Source organism: Bos mutus, chromosome 23, assembly GCF_027580195.1.
Source record: "Bos mutus isolate GX-2022 chromosome 23, NWIPB_WYAK_1.1, whole genome shotgun sequence".
In the NCBI taxonomy this organism is placed as follows: Eukaryota; Metazoa; Chordata; class Mammalia; order Artiodactyla; family Bovidae; genus Bos; species Bos mutus.
In genome coordinates this window covers 20496782-20515444 of record NC_091639.1, presented here as the reverse complement: position 1 = coordinate 20515444, position 18663 = coordinate 20496782, and the positions used below count along the sequence as shown (strand labels likewise).

Sequence of the window (18663 nt, the reverse complement as noted above, 5' to 3'; positions counted from 1 at the left end):
AAAGAATGTGTAGATAGAACAATAGTAAATACTTAATCCAAATGACAAAGAAGCAAGTGTACTTTAAAAAAGGGACAGAACCTCAAGGACAAACAGGAAAATAGCAAAGTTCTTATATTCACATCATTGGAAACTCAATAGAGGAAGAAAGGAAACATTGCAGGGGGGATTGATTACCCAAATCTGGCAAAAGATATAAACCAGAATAAAACATTCAGCAACCCTAAAGCAGGATAAAATGAAATAAACCCACAGGCAGACAGATGACAGTTATACTGCTTGAAACTAGAAAGGGGGGAAATGCTCTAAAGTACCAGAAGAAAATGCAAGGGAAACTGCAATCTGAATGATTGTTAATTTCTCATCAGAAACTGTAAGAACCATAACTAAATAACATGATTTTTATGTTATTTTGAAAGAAAAGACCTGTCAATCTAATAGCTAAATATAGCAAAAATACCCTTCAGACAGACATAAAGTTTACCTTCTCATTTGAAGGTAAACTGAGTGACTCCATTGCTAATGAAAGTTCTAGAAAAGAGTAATGCTGTGAGTCAAGAAAAATGATACTAGAGGGAAATAAATAGGATAGTATAAATGAAGAAAGTTAACCAAAATTTCAGAAACAGAAACTCGTTTGAAATTAAATAGCCCATATTGGAGGTTTACTAGGACTGCAGCCTGGGAAACACAGATTTAAGAAGCACAGGAGTTGTGTTCCATTGGACTACAAAATGAAGGAAGCTTATTAAAGGGAAAAACCACAAGGCCACACAGTGACGTAAGTTGTTTGTCTAGCATTGTAATTGATGCTAACAAGAAGAAAGACAGCTTATTAAGCAAGAATTGGTTAGGGTCTGCAATGGTTACTTAGTTACAAGGGGAAACCTTGAGACTACAAGTTTGCAACTGGTGGATGTTGTTCCGACTATGGCTGGTGGTGGCCCTGGGTTTGGCACAGTGATATAGGGACTGGTCTAAGGCCAGATCCTCAAAGGCCGTCCTCCCCATTTTTGTATGCCTAAACTGTGGTTACTCCCTTATGACTTCAATTTGTTGTTGGAACCATAGAAGAGAAGGAAATAACTGGGAAAGCATAATAGATTTTTACATTCCTCTTTAATTCTTTAAAGTATGTTTGATGCTTGAAAGTGAAAATCATTACATTGTCTGATGGAATTTTCATTGTATCTATATGTACTATATGAAGGGGTTGTGGTAAAGGGACTAAATGGTGGTGAGGTCTATACACAACTTGAATGGTAATTTATTGATTCTAAGTATACTGTGAAATATTAAGGATGTATATGGTAATCAATACATCACCTACTAACAATGTTTAAATAAGTCAAGTAAAGGTAGGGAGGAAGAGGAGCAAAGAAAAACAAGAAACAAAGGAAACACGCTATTAATAAATTATTTAGTAAATCTAAAAGCAAACTTATTAATAATAATATTATTTGAGTTATTATAGTCAGCAGTTTATTTTTAATGCATTCTAACAATCCAGATATATCAGATAAAATCAGTTTGTCACAATATATTAAAAATATATATGCTGATTAGAAGAAATCCACTTCAAATACAGTTAGTTGTGAGATGAAAAGCTGTACTCAAGATTAAAAATTACATAGGAGATTGAAAGCAAAGAATAGGAAAACAGACCTCATGCAAGCATTAATAAAAAAAAAATAAAGTAGATATATTACTATAAGACTAAGTAGATTTCAAAGCAGAGAAAAATTCCAGGCATTAATTTGAAGAAGTGAAGTCGCTCAGTTGGGTCCGACTCTTTGCGACCCCATGGGTTACCACCCATGGCCTACCACGCTCTGCCTTCCTTGGGATTTCCCAGGCAAGAATACTGGAGTGGGCTGCCATTTCCTTCTCCAGGGGATCTTCCCAACTCAGGGATCGAACCTGTGTCTCCTGCATTGCAGACAGACACTACCATCTGAGCCATCAAAGCCATACAATTATAAGATGTCAACTCACTAGTAAAATAACTATCCTAAATTTGTATGCCTCTGACCACAGAGCTTCAAAAACCATAAGCAATAGCTAATGAAACTGAAAAGAAACATAGAAAAGTCCTCAATTATTGTTGAAGATGTCAACAATCCTCTCTCTTTAATTGATAGATCTAGTAGATAACAAATTGGAAAATTTGTGTGGGACTAAACACTATCCACCACTGAATCTAAATGACCTTATTAAGTAAAATTTCAGTGTCAGTAAAAAGAAGGATCAAAGAGTTGAGAGAAAAGCAAAATTATATCAAAACAAAGAAACCAAAAATTGTCAGTGTGAAGCAGAAAAGTGGTATTTTAGAAAGAGTTATTTAGCTGTAAATGCCAGGGAGACTGAAAGTGGTGAAACTGGAAGTGGATCATTCCTTGTCCATATTTATCCTTCCTACTCCTGAGGCCTGGGGGTAATCAGATTCCCTTTCAGTCCCCTAAGCCTGCAACAGTGCCTAGCACAGAGCAGCTCCACAACAATAATGCGCTGAATGAATGCAAAGTAAGTGATAGATTCAAAAAAGCTGCACAAGAATAATGTTTAGTATTTGGCAGATCATTTGATATGGATTTTGAAGGACTTGGAAGTCTAAGCCCAAAAGTCCAGCACAGAAGTTGGGAATTAGTGGGTGTGAGCTGGAGTAGAGAGAGAACTCACAATTTGAAATCTAATAATTTCTCTCAATTCATACTTTGCTGTTTAACAGAAATATTACTTAACTTCTCTGAGCCTTCATTTTGTCTGGGAAGTACAAAATATGATACACAAGTTTATTACCTAAATTCAAGTGGACTATATGAAATAATCTCCATAAATCTCTTGGTATGAATTAGTATGTAAGGCTGAAAAAACAAGGTGGCTCTTTGTCAGTTTGCCGTTTTTGTAGGAAGAATGCCTCCAGCCATGTAGGTACGAATGGAGATGTGGAGTAAGACAGAGAAGTCCAGATTTGAGGACTATTGATTCACTCAGTGAACTAATATTAACTAGGCAACTCCTATGTTTCTTTCAACATGGAGATCACGGAAAATGTAAGATCAGCTGAGATTTCTGAGGGCAGGAAAAGGCACATCTTTGGAATACAAGACTAAGAAGACAGCACATTAATTGTCCCTAGCCATGCAGCCAAGATGATCTTATTTTGGGGTGAATACTGGGAAAGGCATGGACTGCATCATTCCTAATGTGGACTCCACTGGGTTTGTCATTGGTTTATTGGAATGATTTTCAAGTATTCATTAAAAACTAGGAACTGATAAAAGTGTGGGTGGTCGGAAAATACTATTTCCTCTCTACTTTCAATACAGACTACTCATACCGTCTGCCCTCTTAGCGCAGTAGGCAGCGCGTCAGTCTCATAATCTGAAGGTCCTGAGTTCGAGCCTCAGAGAGGGCAGATAGTACTTTTTTTGGCCTGGCTAAAGTTATGTTGCAGGAAAAACCCAACAGCAAGTAAAATTAGGTGGGCACCAGCAAAACATTTGAAAAATGACCGAATATTTGCTTAGAAGGTTGAAATTAGATTTCAAGTTTGTTGCAATTCCCAGTAACTTCAGTAAAATCATTGGTGAAAAAGTTTAGATTCACCGGAAAGATTTCAGATCAAAAAGAGAGTTAGGACATGGGAATTAGGGTCAATGTTACAAAGCCTTCTTTGCACTCAAAGCTAGTGGGAAAGATACTTGTTTCCACCAGTTTTGCTCTATCATTCCTTCTCCACAAGACCTGAGTCCTCAGAAGACCTTTCCTGAACCCAACTTCGGGAAATATTGGATTTCTTTTTAAAATGAAGATTTATAAATCTCTGGTTCTTTTCTTATTTCACCCAGAAGAGAGCACAGACTTGGTCTTTGACCAATGTTCTCTGTCGCAAACAGTTGGACTCAACTGAGTGACTGAGCACACATGCACCCACTTTGACATCATACTACAACAAGGACAAAAAACGTGCTGTGAAGGGAGTGAGCATGATCTGTACTGGAGTATGCTAGCCTTTCCTTCTCAAAATGCATGACTTTTGGCTTGTGGGAGAGTGGACCTCCCATCCTTGTAAACAGAGAGAATCTGGTGAAAAGAAGGCTATTTTGTAATTGACATTTATGGGACCTATTGACCTGGGGCGGAGAAGGCGATGGCACCCCACTCCAGTACTTTTGCCTGGAAAATCCCATGGATGGAGGAGCCTGGTAGGCTGCAGTCCATGGGGTCGCTAAGAGTCGGACATGACTGAGCGACTTAGCTTTCACTTTTCACTTTCATGCGTTGGAGAAGGAAATGGCAACCCACTCCAGTGTTCTTGCCTGGAGAATCCCAGGGACAGGGGAGCCTGGTGGCTGCCGTCTGTGGGGTCACACAGAGTCGGACACGACTGAAGTGACTTAGCATAGCATAGCATTGACCTGGGGAAAGAGAGAAGTCTGTTGAGGGACAATTAAAGAAACAAGATGGACAACACAACTTGTGGGTCTGAGGACTGAGTTTGCCTGGGTCTGAGAGAGAACCAGAAAGATCCAAATTGTCAAAAACAAAATAAAAAAGATGTGAAATCAGGGGAATTCTTAGAGTAAATTCATAAACAAGAATAGGAGTAGGATCTTTGGGTAGTTCTTCCTTATGGAAGTTTCTTACCCATCCATTCCAGCCCAACCATCACAGTACCTGTAATGACAGTCTAAATTAACACCTTCAGAAATATCTCCAAGAATTGAAACAATCTGGTGATATTTGACTTCCACATATAGAATCTCAAATAGAATTTTTCCTCTTTGCACATGCAGCTAAAATATTTTAAATGAGGCAGGAGGGATTCCAGCAGGTAATACAGGAAATATATTTAACAGCATTAGTGATCAGATCCTGATGAAGTCCAAAAATAGGAAGGAATGTTAAAGAGGGTCATGATTCTACCATGCAGAACTATGAACAGCCCTTGAACTTTGCTTTTCACTGAAAGACTTCCCTCTCCTTTAACTGTATCTTAAGCTTCTTCAGACACAAAGAATCCTATGGATGATGCCCTTGGAGGCTCTGTGAAAGGGTGGTCCTTCAGCAAGTCCACAATTTGGTTAGGCCTTTGGCACCACAGTCTTGAAATAAGCTGGAAATTTTCTTACATTTTGACTTTTCTATGGGTATTTGGTAACTGGGCTCTGTCTGGGTTTCCCAAATGCACACAGAGGACTTTTCTTCACCTCTCAGATTCTGACTAATATAACTTCTCATGTTGAATCAGACTTAGTAATATGCCTACTTCTTGGCACTCAGTCCCTAAGTCAAATGTTACTTTGCTAATGAGACCCCCTCCCTAGCTAATGCCTCTTATCGTGATTTCAATCTGTCCATCAACTTATGCCACTTTCCTCACAAGCACTGTGTTTTAGAAATTGTCTTATGAATTTACATTTAAAGTTCCTGTCTCTCCTCTAGAATATAAGGATCTTGAGGCTCAAATCATTGTGTCCTCAGTGCCTGGAGTTAAGGCATAAATATGGCTTCTGCCTTGAAATGGAAGTATTAGGTAATAGGGAATCGGTAGATCAAATATAAGTGAATAATTTAATAAATTATTTTATTAACTTCCAAAATGTTACTCTCCACATCTGCCGATTTATTTTGCTCTTTCTTTATGCCTTACTTGATGTTTTAAATTTTATTGATGAATGGCAGTTTATATGACTTAAAATTTTCCCAGACAGAATTTTCTACTTTCCAATTAGTGAACAACAAAAAAAGATGTAAGGGAACACAGATGTTTAGGACTCCTGTTACAAAAGTCACAACAGATAGCAGTTTAGTGTTAGTCACTCAGTCGTGTCCGACTCTTTGTGACCCCATGGACTGTAGCCCATCAGGCTCCTCTGTCCATGGGATTCACCAGGCAGAATATCCAAATGGGTGGCCATTCCTGTCTCCATGATAACAGTTTAAAGTTGAGTGAAAGCTAGAACAAATTAAAAGCCTATTTCCTTTTGCATGTATCTTCTTACAACCATTTTTTTCTATGGGTTCTTAATATCTGGTTTCTTTTCAGTCAACAGTGAAACCCCAAAATGTTCCCTCTGTCTCTTCTTTTTCCCATGGTGACTTTCCCCTTCTTTCTTCAGCAGAGGAATAGATACCAATCACACTATTGCCTTAGGCATCTTTGAGAAGATGTGCCCTTAGTCCAGTCCTGGTTTCATTTTAAGGACCTTGAAATTTCCTGAAGTTCAGGCTGCTCAGAAGAGTAAATACAGTGGGGATGGTACTCTGAAAAGCTAGAGGAAAAAACATAAGTATGAAGGTGGGGAATTAGCTCAAGTGGTAGAGCGCTCGCTTAGCATGTGAGAGGTAGTGGGATCGATGCCCACATTCTCCAGTTTTGGCTCCTTCAACTAAGGAGCTCCAGCTAACAACCACAAATCTTGCAACCTATACAAAAAAATGAGAAAAGCAGACACACATTGCACTCTCCTCTGGGCAAGGACAAGACTGGCTCTACGTCCCTGACCACTGAGCTTCAAAACTCATGAACTGAAGCTGATTAACTTGAAAGGAAAAACAGAGAAGCCCACAGTTATCATTATAGGTGTCAAAACTTCTCTCATTAATGATAGATCTAGTAGTTAAGAACACCATTCACCAATGGATCTAATTGACCTGACAGAGCAAAATCGCAATATAGAAAGGTGGAAAGAAGAGCCAAAGAGTTGAGAGAAAAGCAAGATCATATCAAAACTAAAAAATCAAGAATGGTCAGAGTGAAGCAGAGGGACATCATGAACACATATTTTTAGTCATTACTTGGCTGTAAATGCCAGGAAGACTCAAAGTGGTGAATCTGGAAGAGGATTGTCCCTTGTGCATATATATCCTTCTAACAGAAGTCTGGGTGATCATATTCCTTCTGAATCACCTGAAGCTACTACAGTGCCAGGCACAGAGCAGCTCCCCAATGAATATGTCCTGACTGAATGGAAAGGAAGTGATAAATTCAAGAGAGCTTCACAAAGTAATGTTCAGATTTGCCAATATTATTCAGCGAAAGTGGATTTTGAAGGAAGAGAATGAGCCAAAGTTTGACTTGGAAGTCTAAGCCTGAAAGGCCAGCAGAGAGGAGACTGGGAATTAGAGTGTGTATGAATGAGCTATTGTGGAGAAGAATGTACAGTGAGATTATCAGCTGCAGCAGAAAAAAATAACATAATTTGGAATTAGATAATCTGCTTCTCAATTCAGACTTTACGGTTTAGCAGACACATTACTTCTCTGAGTTACCAACATATATGGAAAATGCAAATTATGACACCTAGTTGTGAAAATTCAATTGGAATATATGAAATAATCTTCATAAATCTCTTAGTGTAATTAATAGCCCAATAGGCTGAAGAAAAACAGGGAGGTTTTTTTGCTAAATTCTGTCTGTAGTTTTTTTTTTGTTTGTTTTTTTCCAGTCTGTGTTTTTTGTAGAGAGAACATCTCCTGTCGTGTTCATGCAAGTGGAGATGTAGAGTGAGACAACGACATATGGAGTGTAGATAAATTTGAGGCGTATTCATTCACTCAGTCAGTGAATTAATATTAACTGGGTATCTCCTAAATTTCTTTTGAATATAAGGAAAGTGCAAGAGTGAGACCCGCTCCAGTGTTCCTGCCTGGAGAATTCCAGAGACGGGGGAGCCTGGTGGGCTGCTGTCTCTGGGGTCACACAGACTCGGACACGACTGAAGGAAGCGACTTAGCAGCAGCAGAAGCAGCAAGAGTGAGATCTCTGAGGGAGAGAAGAGGCCAATCATTGGAACACAAGAGAGGAAAAGAGCCGCAAAAGACAGGATTGTTCCTGGTCTTGCTGGCCAGAGTGTCCAACTGGTGGATGTATACCGTAAAGGTGTGGACGCCATCATTTCAGAGCGTAGAATCCGCCGGGTGCAGCATTGTCTTATATGGAATGGTTTTCAAGGAGCATTGGCTACATTTCTTTAAAACCTGGAAACTGATAGATGTGCCTGAAAAATATTATTTCATATTTTAATTAGAATGTGAAAGCTTCACCTTGTCTGCCTTCTTAGCGCAGTAGGCAGCGCATCAGTCTCATAATCTGAAGGTCCTGAGTTCGAGCCTCAGAGAGGGCAGCTTTGTTTTTTTCCTCCACAATCGAACTAGCCTAATGTTACTCTGCTAAAAAGAAAACGTATACAGGCTACACCAAAACCAAACCGAAAGGAACAAACAAAAAATCAACATAAAATAACTCTGGGAGTTAGTGAAGGACAGGGAAGCCTGGGGTGCTGCAGTCCATGGCGTCCCAAAGAGTCAGACACTCCCAATGGCAATTAAGGAATGGAAGATGTAAAATCATTTATTCTTTTTATCATGAAACAAATAATTCTTGTTTACACAACTATTCTGGGTGCAGTGAATCAAGAGTGAATAAGATCTCCAAATTTCCTTCCTTGTGGAGCTACATCCCTCCATCTTTTGCTTCTTTTAGAGTGCCAGGATGCAGAGAGCTTGAAGATTTGACTAATGTGGTTTTTGAGGGTTCTTACACTTTATCTCTGACATTCTGTGAGCTTGGAGGCTGGAGGGAGAAAGCGGAGACAGAGGTCACTTCTGGCATGCTGACAGGGTAGACAGTGTAGTAGCCTTTTCAGGATAATCAAATATCTTGAAACCACTTTATTCTTTGGGGACCAGAGACAATATGGGGACATATGTGATTGTGGGATTCCAATTTTGCCCAGTTGATTTTCCTTTAAAATGTGAAAGAGAAATGATACTCTGTTTTACTCCTTATATACGTTACCAAAATGATACTCAGAGATGGATTTCTGAAGGTTATGTTGTCCAGAGCTTCCTTCCTGCAGATTTGACCTTGCTGTTGCTTCCCCTTAAGGGTTCAAGGAAGGGAGGCACTTCAGGCTGCAGAAAGCACCATGCTAGTTACCTCTTTCTATTTTATGCCTCTCTGACCCTTTGAAAGATGGATGACCACCACTGGGGACTTGGAATACCGAATACAAAAGAATTAAAAGGAATGGAAAAAATCCTTTTTTCAGCACTGGGTGCTAAAAATGATACTACATGTTTATTAATCTTATGCAAGTTGTTTGATTTAACTTTGCAGTTCGTCCAAATATCATTATTCCCATTTTACAGAGAAAATTGAAGCTTAGAATAGTTGAACCATCTTTTTTTTCAGTTCGCATGGCTCTACGGAGCAAAACCAGAAGCACAAAGCTGATTTTTTTTTTTTCCCCTGTATTAAAATGTAGCCTTTTCCTTTAACCCTGCACTTAGTCTTTTCCTCCAGACCAATTCATTCATTAATTCACTATTATTATAAATGAGAGGATTTAATCTTCCATGCATCAGATATTAATTCACAATCACTTGTGTTTACCACCCAGATTCAAGTATTCTACATGCCTTTGACTCTTTCTTCTCCTTCAAATCTCTACATCCAGTATCTTGATATGTGCTTAAATGCCGTAGCTCTTTCCCGCACAGCTCTCCAGAATCTTTCTTTCTTCTCATGCACCTATGCCTTTGTCCATTCTGTGTTTATGGAGGATGTATTCCAAGCCAGCTAGTGTACCGGGCCGCAGGTACGGAAAGACTCATGCTATTATTAATCTCAGAGCTTAAAAAATAAACCTCAATCCTTTAAGATCTTACAACTTCTTTTTCTTTCTCTCTAATTCTATTTTCTCCATTTCCTACCTATTTGGCATTCAAAATAAAAAAGTTTCATAAAATATTTTTATTTTAAAGCCATGTGCCTGCATGTTTTTCAAGGGTTTTTAAGTCTCCCCAATTTTTTTCCCAATGTATCTTCATGTGTCCAGACTTTTTCAATCACTGTTTCTCTCCATGTCTATTTTACACAAGCACACACATGTACTCACACACTCTCTCACTCCACTCCTACTACACAGGTATATTTCTGAACACAGGAATTCCTACCATCCTGACTGTTCCTTCCATGCTGTTGATTCTTTATCCTCACACCTCAATGTCTGTATTTTTTTTTACTCTGTTTCATAGGATCTCACTACTTATTTTTGATAGTTCTTATTTGTAACAGGCTTTTTTGTTTGTTTGGTTTGGTTTGGCTATTCTCTTATGTGATGCAGATGTGAAACCATTCATGAGCCACCTCAGCAAGAACTGAGTATCTCAAAAACGGGATATGGTGTGAGTTTCCGTAGTGTAGTGGTCATCACGCTCGCCTAACACGCGAGAGGTCCTCGGTTCGAAACCGAGCGGAAACAATGGCTACTCTTTTACCTTCAGTCATCCGGGGGAAAATCAGTTCACTGCCTCCCCTGAAAGGAACGAGTTATCAACCCACTTCTTTTTGTTGTTTGGGTCCTCTTTTTAAGAAACAGATAATTATCCTGAGATAGTCTCGTCTGTTCTGGATGACTCCTCCCAACTGGGACGTGTTCTCTTCTGTCCCAGAAAATCAGAATCGGGAACCTTTGGAGTGCCAAACTTTTCCTATGGCTACTTTCTCCTTTCCTGGCAGAGAAGTAGGTACCAATTGCGCTCTTCCCTAGGGGCATCTCTGAGACGATGTATCCTTAGCCCAAATTCTGATTCCCATTAATGGGCTTGACATTTCCTGAAGTTTGGACCACCCAAAAGAAGGAAAAATGGAGAGGGTATGTTGATAAACTGCAGGGTGGGGAGAGAAGCGAAACATAAGACCTAACGGTGGGGGATTAGCTCAAATGGTAGAGCGCTCGCTTAGCATGCGAGAGGTAGTGGGATCGATGCCCATATCCTCCAGTTTTACGCGAGAGGCAGTGGGATCGATGCCCACATCCTCCAATTTTACTCTCAACTGAGGCGCTCTGATCTTCCAATCTCTATAAAGAAATTAGATACTTTAGACTCTTAGGGAAAGGACAAGACAGGATAGCGAGGGCTCTACTGGTTAGTACATCTACTACCAACGTATGACGTGTTATGCTACAGAATAGCTGAGTCATCTCAAGGGATATGCCCAGTTGCTCTTTTTTCCCCCTCCGTTTCTTCATGCACTTGGCCGCAAGGCGGCCCAATCCTGAGAAGCGCAGGGCAGGGCAGGGTCAATAAAGCCCCAACTTTCTTGTCAGGGGCAGAAACCGAGTGCCCCAAGTAACCAAAAAATATGGGGAAAGACCCTATGGGAAGCAAATACGTGAAGTTATTAGTTAGCTTCTGGATGCACCCGCGAGCTGTGAATAAGTGGCTCTGATCCTGAATAACAACCAATAATCGAATTGCTTAGATGGAAAATGACCAGCTCATCCTCGCATAGATTTTCTTCCTCTTTGAGCATCTTGGCCTGCTCGAGACCCCTCATCTCCCTTCCACTGTTTTCCTCCACTGGCTACAAAGTTGGCTTGTCAGTTAAGACATCTCCAGCTCTGACATGTGTGAAACCATACAAGGGGGGGAAAATCAGAAAGATCCGATTTATCACACGTCCAATATTTCAATGTCCAATATTTCTCTGTCTTCTTCGGGCTCATAAAAAAAAAAAAGTAAAGACTCTCCCTGCCCCCCCCGCCCCCTCCCAAAGTCAATGTTTTCTACGTCTGTATTGAGTTGTAGTCAAGAGCTCAAGGAGATGCGCAGGAGGAGAATGCGGGCATAGACCCTGCAGGCACCAATCAGTGAAGTTAGTGAAGTACAATTCGCCGCGACAGTCTATTTTGAGCTCGTGGTTATTTCAGCACTAGAAGTTTTATGCCCTCCTTGGTTTTTCGGGACTAATATGAAGACTCAAGTGTTACTGCTGTCAAGGCGGAGCATCTCTAGAACTTCCGGAGAAACATTGCTGGAATGCTCGTCTAAATGGGAACCCGGAACGGTTATCGTGAGAAAACTCTGACACAATCTCACGTCTTGATACTTCACAGCAGAGCAAACTGCATGCCAGAGGTAAATGAATGCAAAAACAAACTCAAGGAAAATGAACGCGCCTAAGGAAAAGCAAACAAAAAAAAAAGCCGTGCCCTCTCTGAGGCTCGAACTCAGGACCTTCAGATTATGAGACTGACGCGCTGCCCACTGCGCTAAGAAGGCTCTGAAATTAAGTTGTTGGCTAGGCTCTAAAGAAATTATCTAAGCCAGTGCTTGCCCTCTTGGCTTTTCTTGTTGCTTGCCCTCTTGGCTGTTCTTGGTTTCTGTTCATCTGGATCATCGGTCCCTCAGAGTGAACAGTCACATTTTCACCATCCAGAGTCTTGTCTCTGAAATGATACTCTCACCGAATAGTAGTTGGGTGAATGTATAGAAAATTTTCATACCTTGAAACATGTATGTAATTTTTTTTGCCCAATATTTTAGTTCTACCATATTTTCCAAAGTACGATTTGGGGTTATTTTTCAAAAAGTTAATGTGTGTTTGGATTTACCCATGTTTTTGTCTATACATTTTCTCACCATGATTTGCACTGTAAGTCTAATAGAATGCAAATTCTTCGTCTTTTTATCTACTAATTTGTCCAAAAAGTCTAGAGCAGCGTCTTTGAAAATATTTACTAAGGAATATATCTATGAAAATTTCCTTCCTTTTATAGTATATTCTTGAGATTTCCTTTATTGAGGGTCTCTGTGGGATAAACTCTCAAATTTTCTTTTGTCTCATGCTATCTTTATATCACTATCATTCTTCAAAAATAGAGTCACTAAGTGTAATTTTAGTTGAAGAGTTATTTTATTTCTTCAATTTGAAAATTACCTTGAGCTATTTTCTAGCTAACAGTGTTACCTTTGCAGGCAATCTCTCTTCTATTTTTTGAGAATTGTTGTTAGTCTCTAGTGTCATTTTGGTACTCTTGCCCCTCTTCTTCCTCTCCTTTTTCTCCTCTTCTTTTACAGTTTCACTGTGATGTAACTGGCTATGGATTTCTTTTTATAGTCCCAGCTTTTGGTGAATTGGATTTCCTGAATCTTTTCTATAAATCTTGAATTTATAGGTGAAAAATTCTCATGTATTTATGCATTCATTTTTTAAATCATGGTCCCCTACCCAACATCCTCTCCTGTAGATAGAAATTATCACAATTGTCACTAAACAAGCCAGTGTTCAGTCAGATGACCATCCATGATAATCAGTAGAAAGAAATTGATGGAGGCATAGCCAAGTGTTGGAAATGTTTGAATATTAAATACAGCATTAATTTATTGCTTAAAATTAAATCCATATAGAAGATAGTAACAAAACCTCGCCATATTTTATTACCATCAGGGGCAGCCTCCTAAAATGAATATGTATAAATTCTAGAACTTTAAATTATACTGCTGAGAAGGGATGACCATCAGCAAGATGGCAAAATAGAAAGCCACAGACCTTGTTCCCTGACAGAGACACCAATTTAACATGAGTATATGGTCCAAAAAGCTTTTATGAGCTCTCCAGAAACCAGTTAGGAAGTTGCAGTACCCCCAAGTAATGCAGAGCCAGAAACAGCTGCATTGAAATGGATAAATAAAACTATGGCATTCCACCCACTACAGATTTTCCTCCAAGTTGACACAACTCAGAGAGATCAGGAGAAAATGACCAATTTATTGCTTCTGTCTTCGGACAGAAAGGGAAGAATGGAACATATGCCAAACATTCTGGGTTTTCAAGGGTTGGGGGGAGTCTGCCCAAGGGACTGGTTTCTTTCTCACTTGACTGGAAGCGCTCATACCAAACTCTCATACTTTGGATGCCTGGGGGCTCCTGAGAACAAAGGAGAGTTTGACAGCTTGAGGCCGCACCACAGAACCTGCAATACCATCGATAAACACAAGAGGGAGCAAGAGACTATCCGCTCCGGGAAAAGAAACCGTTACGGAAGCCTCTAGTGCGTTTTTCACTTCAAATTTGTTTTCTTCAGCTCTGTGACTTCTGTTTGGTACTTTCGTATATTTTCTCTTTGTTGAGGTTTTCATTGTGCTCATCCATTCTCCCAAGTTTGGTGACCATTTTACGACCCATTGCTTTAAACTCTTTATCAAGTAAATTACTTATCTCCATTTTACTATTACAACCCTCCACCCCCAGAGGTTTTATCTTGTTTTCTCCTTTAGAACACATTCCCCATTTCCTCATTTTATTCCTCTGTGTTTTCTCTATGTACTAGATAAAACAGAGCTTTCCCAATCTTGAAGCAGTGGCCTCACGTAGGAAATGAACCTTATCTTCAACCTTGCTCTAACTCTTTTTTCTCCAAATAGAGACATCTATCTCATGGAATATTCTTATGGTTGTGTGAAGTGGCAGGTTCGAATTCTGTATGGTTTACTTTTGCTGTTTTGGCTTGAGCTTTAGATGTCATACCCAAATGCCATGTCATTCTTTGGCCTTATTAGCTGCCTCAGCCCTGACAGTTGGGGTTCATAGTTGAGGAATAGGCTCCAGGGAGGACTGGCCATAATCCTGGGTCTATTTCTCTTGGTGATCCTGGTAATGTGCTCTCTCAAAACGACAGAAAGTCTCTGCCAGTGAACTGCCAGATTGTTCAGGGAACCCACTGGACCCAACTTATGAGATAGACTACCTTCCAAACTTGAGGTAGACTAGGTTCCTACCTGGCTTCCCTAGTGGATCAGGCAAAGAACCTGCCTGCCAGTGCAGGAGATGCAGATTCAATCTCTGTTTCGAGAAGATCTTCTGTATAAGGAAATGGCTACTCATTGAAGTATTCTTGCCTGGGAAATCCTATGGACATAGGAGCCTGGTAGGCTATAGTCCATGGGGTCACAAAAGAGTTGGACAATATTTCGTGTCTAAACAACAGCTACAAGGGTCCTACCAGATTGGACATGCTTTATCTATTGTTTCAGTAGAATGGGGTAGGGGGCGGGTGTTGATGAGAAAGACAGTCTCCTGTACAGTCTTTTAGTCCCTACTTGGTCAGATAAAAACGGGCCTTCTGCCTGAAACACATCCTGTCCTGAGATAAAGAGCCCACATAGCCTATGTCAGGCTTATAACCCTATGTGGGAATCTATTTCCCTGTTTCATAGTTAATGTGTATTCTTTTGTTAAGCTTACGTGTTCATCAGTGACCCTCAGGCCTGCTCACAGCTTCCAGCATTTCAGACTCCACAGGGAAGGGGTTGTGGTCCTACTGTGGCATGAGAGGGGTGTGCATAGCTGCTGTGGGGACCTACTGTGGCATGGGAGGGGTGTGCATAGCTGCTGTGGGGACCTGCTAGACATGGGGAGCTGACAGACATACTAAAGCTGACTTTGCTCTGTCTCTTCGCTATGGAAGTAAAGTTTTGTTCTATCCTGTGCTTGATTGTGTTGTTGTGTTTTCCTTGGTGACTCTGATACCAAGGTGCAGTGAGCAGACTGGACTTCTATTTCTGGTGATTGGCAGTAATGATGATCTTTGTTTCCCTCCAAGCAGTCAGAGTCCTCCCCTGACATCAGCAATCAGTACAAGGAGAACCTGTGAGTTTATTACCTTGATGGCAAAAAGGACTGTGTGGATGTGATCAAGGTTACAACCTTGAGATGAGGAAATACACTGGTGAGCCCAATATTATCCTATGAGTCCTTAAGAGTAGAGAAAGTTTCCAGCTATAGTCTTAGTTATGCAATGACATAAGGCTTGGAGACATGTGACATGAGAATAAAATGGTCCTTCATTGCAGGCTTCGGAGATGGAGGAAGAAGTCTATGAGCCAAAAGCTGCAGGAAGCCTAGAAGCTGAAAAGAGTGAGGAAGAAAATTCTTTAGAAAGGAACACAGCTGTGCCAACACCTTGATTTTAACCCAGTGTGCCCTGAATTAGACTTCTGAACTACAGAACTGAAAAACAATAAATTTGTATTGTTTAATCCACTAGTTCAGTTCAGTTCAGTTGCTCATTTGTGTCCGACTCTGTGACCCCATGGACTGCAGCATGCCAGGCTTCCCCCTCCGTCACCAACTCCCGGAGCTTACTCAAACTCATGTCCATCGAGTCAGTGATGTCATCCAACCATCTCAGCCTCTGTCGTCTCCTTCTCCTCTCGCCTTCAATCTTTCCCAGAATCCGGGTCTTTTCCAGTGAGTCAGTTCCACACATTAGGTGGCCAAAGTATTGGAGTTTCAGCTTCAGCATCAGTCCTTCCAGTGAATATTCAGGACTGATTTCCTTTAGGATTGACTGTTGGACCTCCTTGCAGTCCAGGGGACTCTCAAGAGTCTTCTCCAACACCACAGTTCAAAAGCATCAATCCTTCGGCACTCAGCTTTCTTTATAGTCCAACTCTCACATCCATACGTGACTACTGGAAAAACCATAGCTTTGACTAGATGGACCTTTGTTGGCAAAGTATGTGGTAATTTATTTATTGTTGTCATTTAGTCACTAAGTCATGTCTAGTTCTTTTGCGACCCCATGGACTGTAGCCCACCAGGCTCCTCTGTGTATGAGATTTTTCCAGGCAAGAATACTGGAGTGGGTTGCCATTTCCTTCTCCAGGGGGATCTTCCATACCCAGGGATCAAACCCCTGTCTCTTGCATTGGCAGGTGAATTCTTCACCACTGAGCCACCAGAGAAGCCCAGTGGCTTTGTTACAGGGACCATAAAGAACTGATTCACACCTCTTTCAGGGAATACAAAGGAGTCTACAGTCATCTCTGTCTTGAGAACTGCCATTCCTTCATTCAAAGCAACTCCAGGGTATGATGTCCCTTACATGTACAGCCTCTCAGTTAGTGTCTGATATATATTAACTGAGGGGCTTCCCAGGTAGCTCCATGGTAAATAATCCACCTACCAATGCAGGAGACGTGGTTTAGATCCCTGGGTGTGGAAGATCCCCTGGAGAAGGGAATGATTACCCACTCCAGTATTCTTGCCTAGAGAATCCCATGGAGAGAAAAGCCTGGCGGGACACAGTCCATAGCGTCACAAAGAGTCAAACATGACTGAAGTGACTTAGCCCACATGTACGCTCACATTTATGACTAACTGAATGAGTAAATTGAAACCGTATCTCATTTGTGTACCTAGATTATTGAGTAGGCTAATGTTGAGCTAATATGTAATTGTCCTCCAAAAGAAGAGCCATGTATTAATTTATAAAACAATCTATTGAGCCACAAGTTATTAATACTTCTGGACAATGTTTTACTTGATTTTTCTTTTTTTTTCTCTTATCCCTACTTCCAAAAGTTCTTCTATATTTATTTTGAAGGCTTCTCTTGTCTTAAACACATCAACAAACATCAACAAGAGCACAAAAGCTTTTTATTAACCTAAAGATATTATTCCTCAGCCTGCAGAAAGAATAGTGGACAGTGAACTGGAAGAAACTTGGCTTCCTGAATATTTTGTGGAACAAAGTGATCCTAACAGCCATAGACTGCTATCTCTTTCTGTCAAGTCTCTTTTGATCCCTTTAGACAGAATAACCCACTTCCTTCAACATTCTTATGGAACTTTGTACAGATATTTTTTCTAGTTCATATCCTATTGAGTTAAATTTGTCATCAATCCTAAAGGAAATCAGTCCCGAATATTCATTGGAAGGACTAATGCTGAAGCTGAAGCTCCAATACTTCGGATATCTGATGCGGAGAGCTGACGCATTAGAAAAGACCCTGATGCTGGGAAAGACTGAAGGCAGGAGAAGGGGATGACAGAGGATGAGTAGGTTGGACAGCATCACCCACTCAATGGACATGAGTTTGAGTAAGCTCCGGGAGTTGGGAATGGACAGGGAAGCCTGGTGTGCTGGAGTCCACAGGGTCACAAAGAGTCAGACACAACTGAGCGACTGAATTGAGTAGATACACATACCAAAGGGGCAGTAGAACCAGTCTTGTCCTTGCCCCGAGGAGAGTGCAAGTGTGTCTACTTTTTTTATTTCTTTGTATAGGTTGCAAGATTTGTGGTTGTCAGCTGGAGCTCCTTAGTTGAAGGAGCCAAAACTGGAGAATGTGGGCATCGATCCCACTACCTCTCACATGCTAAGCGAGCGCTCTACCACTTGAGCTAATTCCCCACCTTCATACTTATGTTTTTTCCTCTAGCTTTTCAGAGTACCACCCCCACTGTATTTACTCTTCTGAGCAGCCTGAACTTCAGAATATTTCAAGGTCCTTAAAGAGACCAAACCAGCCAGTCCTAAAGGAAATCAGTCCTGAATATTCATTGGAAGGACTGATGCTGAAGCTGAAACTCCAATTCTTTGGCCACCTAATGTGAGGAACTGACTTGTTGGAAAAGACCCTAATTCTGGGAAAGATCAAAGGTGGGAGAAGGGGATAACAGAGGCTTAGATGGTTGGATGGCATCACTGACTCGATGGACATGAGTTTGAGCAAGCTCCAGGAGTTGGTGATGGACGGGGAAGCCTGGCGTGCTGCATTCTATGGGGTCACAAAGAGTTGGACACAACTGGCTGACTGCACTGAGTAGATACACATACCAAAAGGACAGTAGAACCAGTCTTATCCTTGCCCAAGGAGAGTGAAAAGTGTGTCTACTTTTCTCATTTATTTGTATATGTTGCAAGATTTGTGGTTGTCAGCTGGAGCTCCTTAGTTGAAGGAGCCAAAACTGGAGAATGTGGGCATCGATCCCACTACCTCTCACATGCTAAGCGAGCGCTCTACCACTTGAGCTAATTCCCCACCTTCATACTTATGTTTTTTCCTCTAGCTTTTCAG

General features: G+C 40.8%; 8 non-coding genes across 8 annotated transcripts; 5 read left to right on the top strand and 3 right to left on the bottom strand.

Annotated features, from left to right (window-relative positions):
• The first annotated feature begins 3345 nt into the window (after positions 1 to 3345).
• TRNAM-CAU (transfer RNA methionine (anticodon CAU)) lies at positions 3346 to 3418 on the top strand. The gene has a single exon. It is a non-coding gene; the product is annotated as a tRNA-Met (tRNA).
• A 2888-nt stretch (positions 3419 to 6306) lies between these two features.
• TRNAA-AGC (transfer RNA alanine (anticodon AGC)) lies at positions 6307 to 6379 on the top strand. The gene has a single exon. It is a non-coding gene; the product is annotated as a tRNA-Ala (tRNA).
• A 1680-nt stretch (positions 6380 to 8059) lies between these two features.
• TRNAM-CAU (transfer RNA methionine (anticodon CAU)) lies at positions 8060 to 8132 on the top strand. Its single transcript has one exon. It is a non-coding gene; the product is annotated as a tRNA-Met (tRNA).
• A 2069-nt stretch (positions 8133 to 10201) lies between these two features.
• TRNAV-AAC (transfer RNA valine (anticodon AAC)) lies at positions 10202 to 10274 on the top strand. The gene has a single exon. It is a non-coding gene; the product is annotated as a tRNA-Val (tRNA).
• Positions 10275 to 10721: 447 nt separating this feature from the next.
• On the top strand, positions 10722 to 10794 carry TRNAA-AGC (transfer RNA alanine (anticodon AGC)). Its single transcript has one exon. It is a non-coding gene; the product is annotated as a tRNA-Ala (tRNA).
• A 1211-nt stretch (positions 10795 to 12005) lies between these two features.
• On the bottom strand, positions 12006 to 12078 carry TRNAM-CAU (transfer RNA methionine (anticodon CAU)). The gene has a single exon. It is a non-coding gene; the product is annotated as a tRNA-Met (tRNA).
• Positions 12079 to 17923: 5845 nt separating this feature from the next.
• TRNAA-AGC (transfer RNA alanine (anticodon AGC)) lies at positions 17924 to 17996 on the bottom strand. The gene has a single exon. It is a non-coding gene; the product is annotated as a tRNA-Ala (tRNA).
• A 558-nt stretch (positions 17997 to 18554) lies between these two features.
• TRNAA-AGC (transfer RNA alanine (anticodon AGC)) lies at positions 18555 to 18627 on the bottom strand. Its single transcript has one exon. It is a non-coding gene; the product is annotated as a tRNA-Ala (tRNA).
• Between the last annotated feature and the right edge of the window lie 36 nt (positions 18628 to 18663).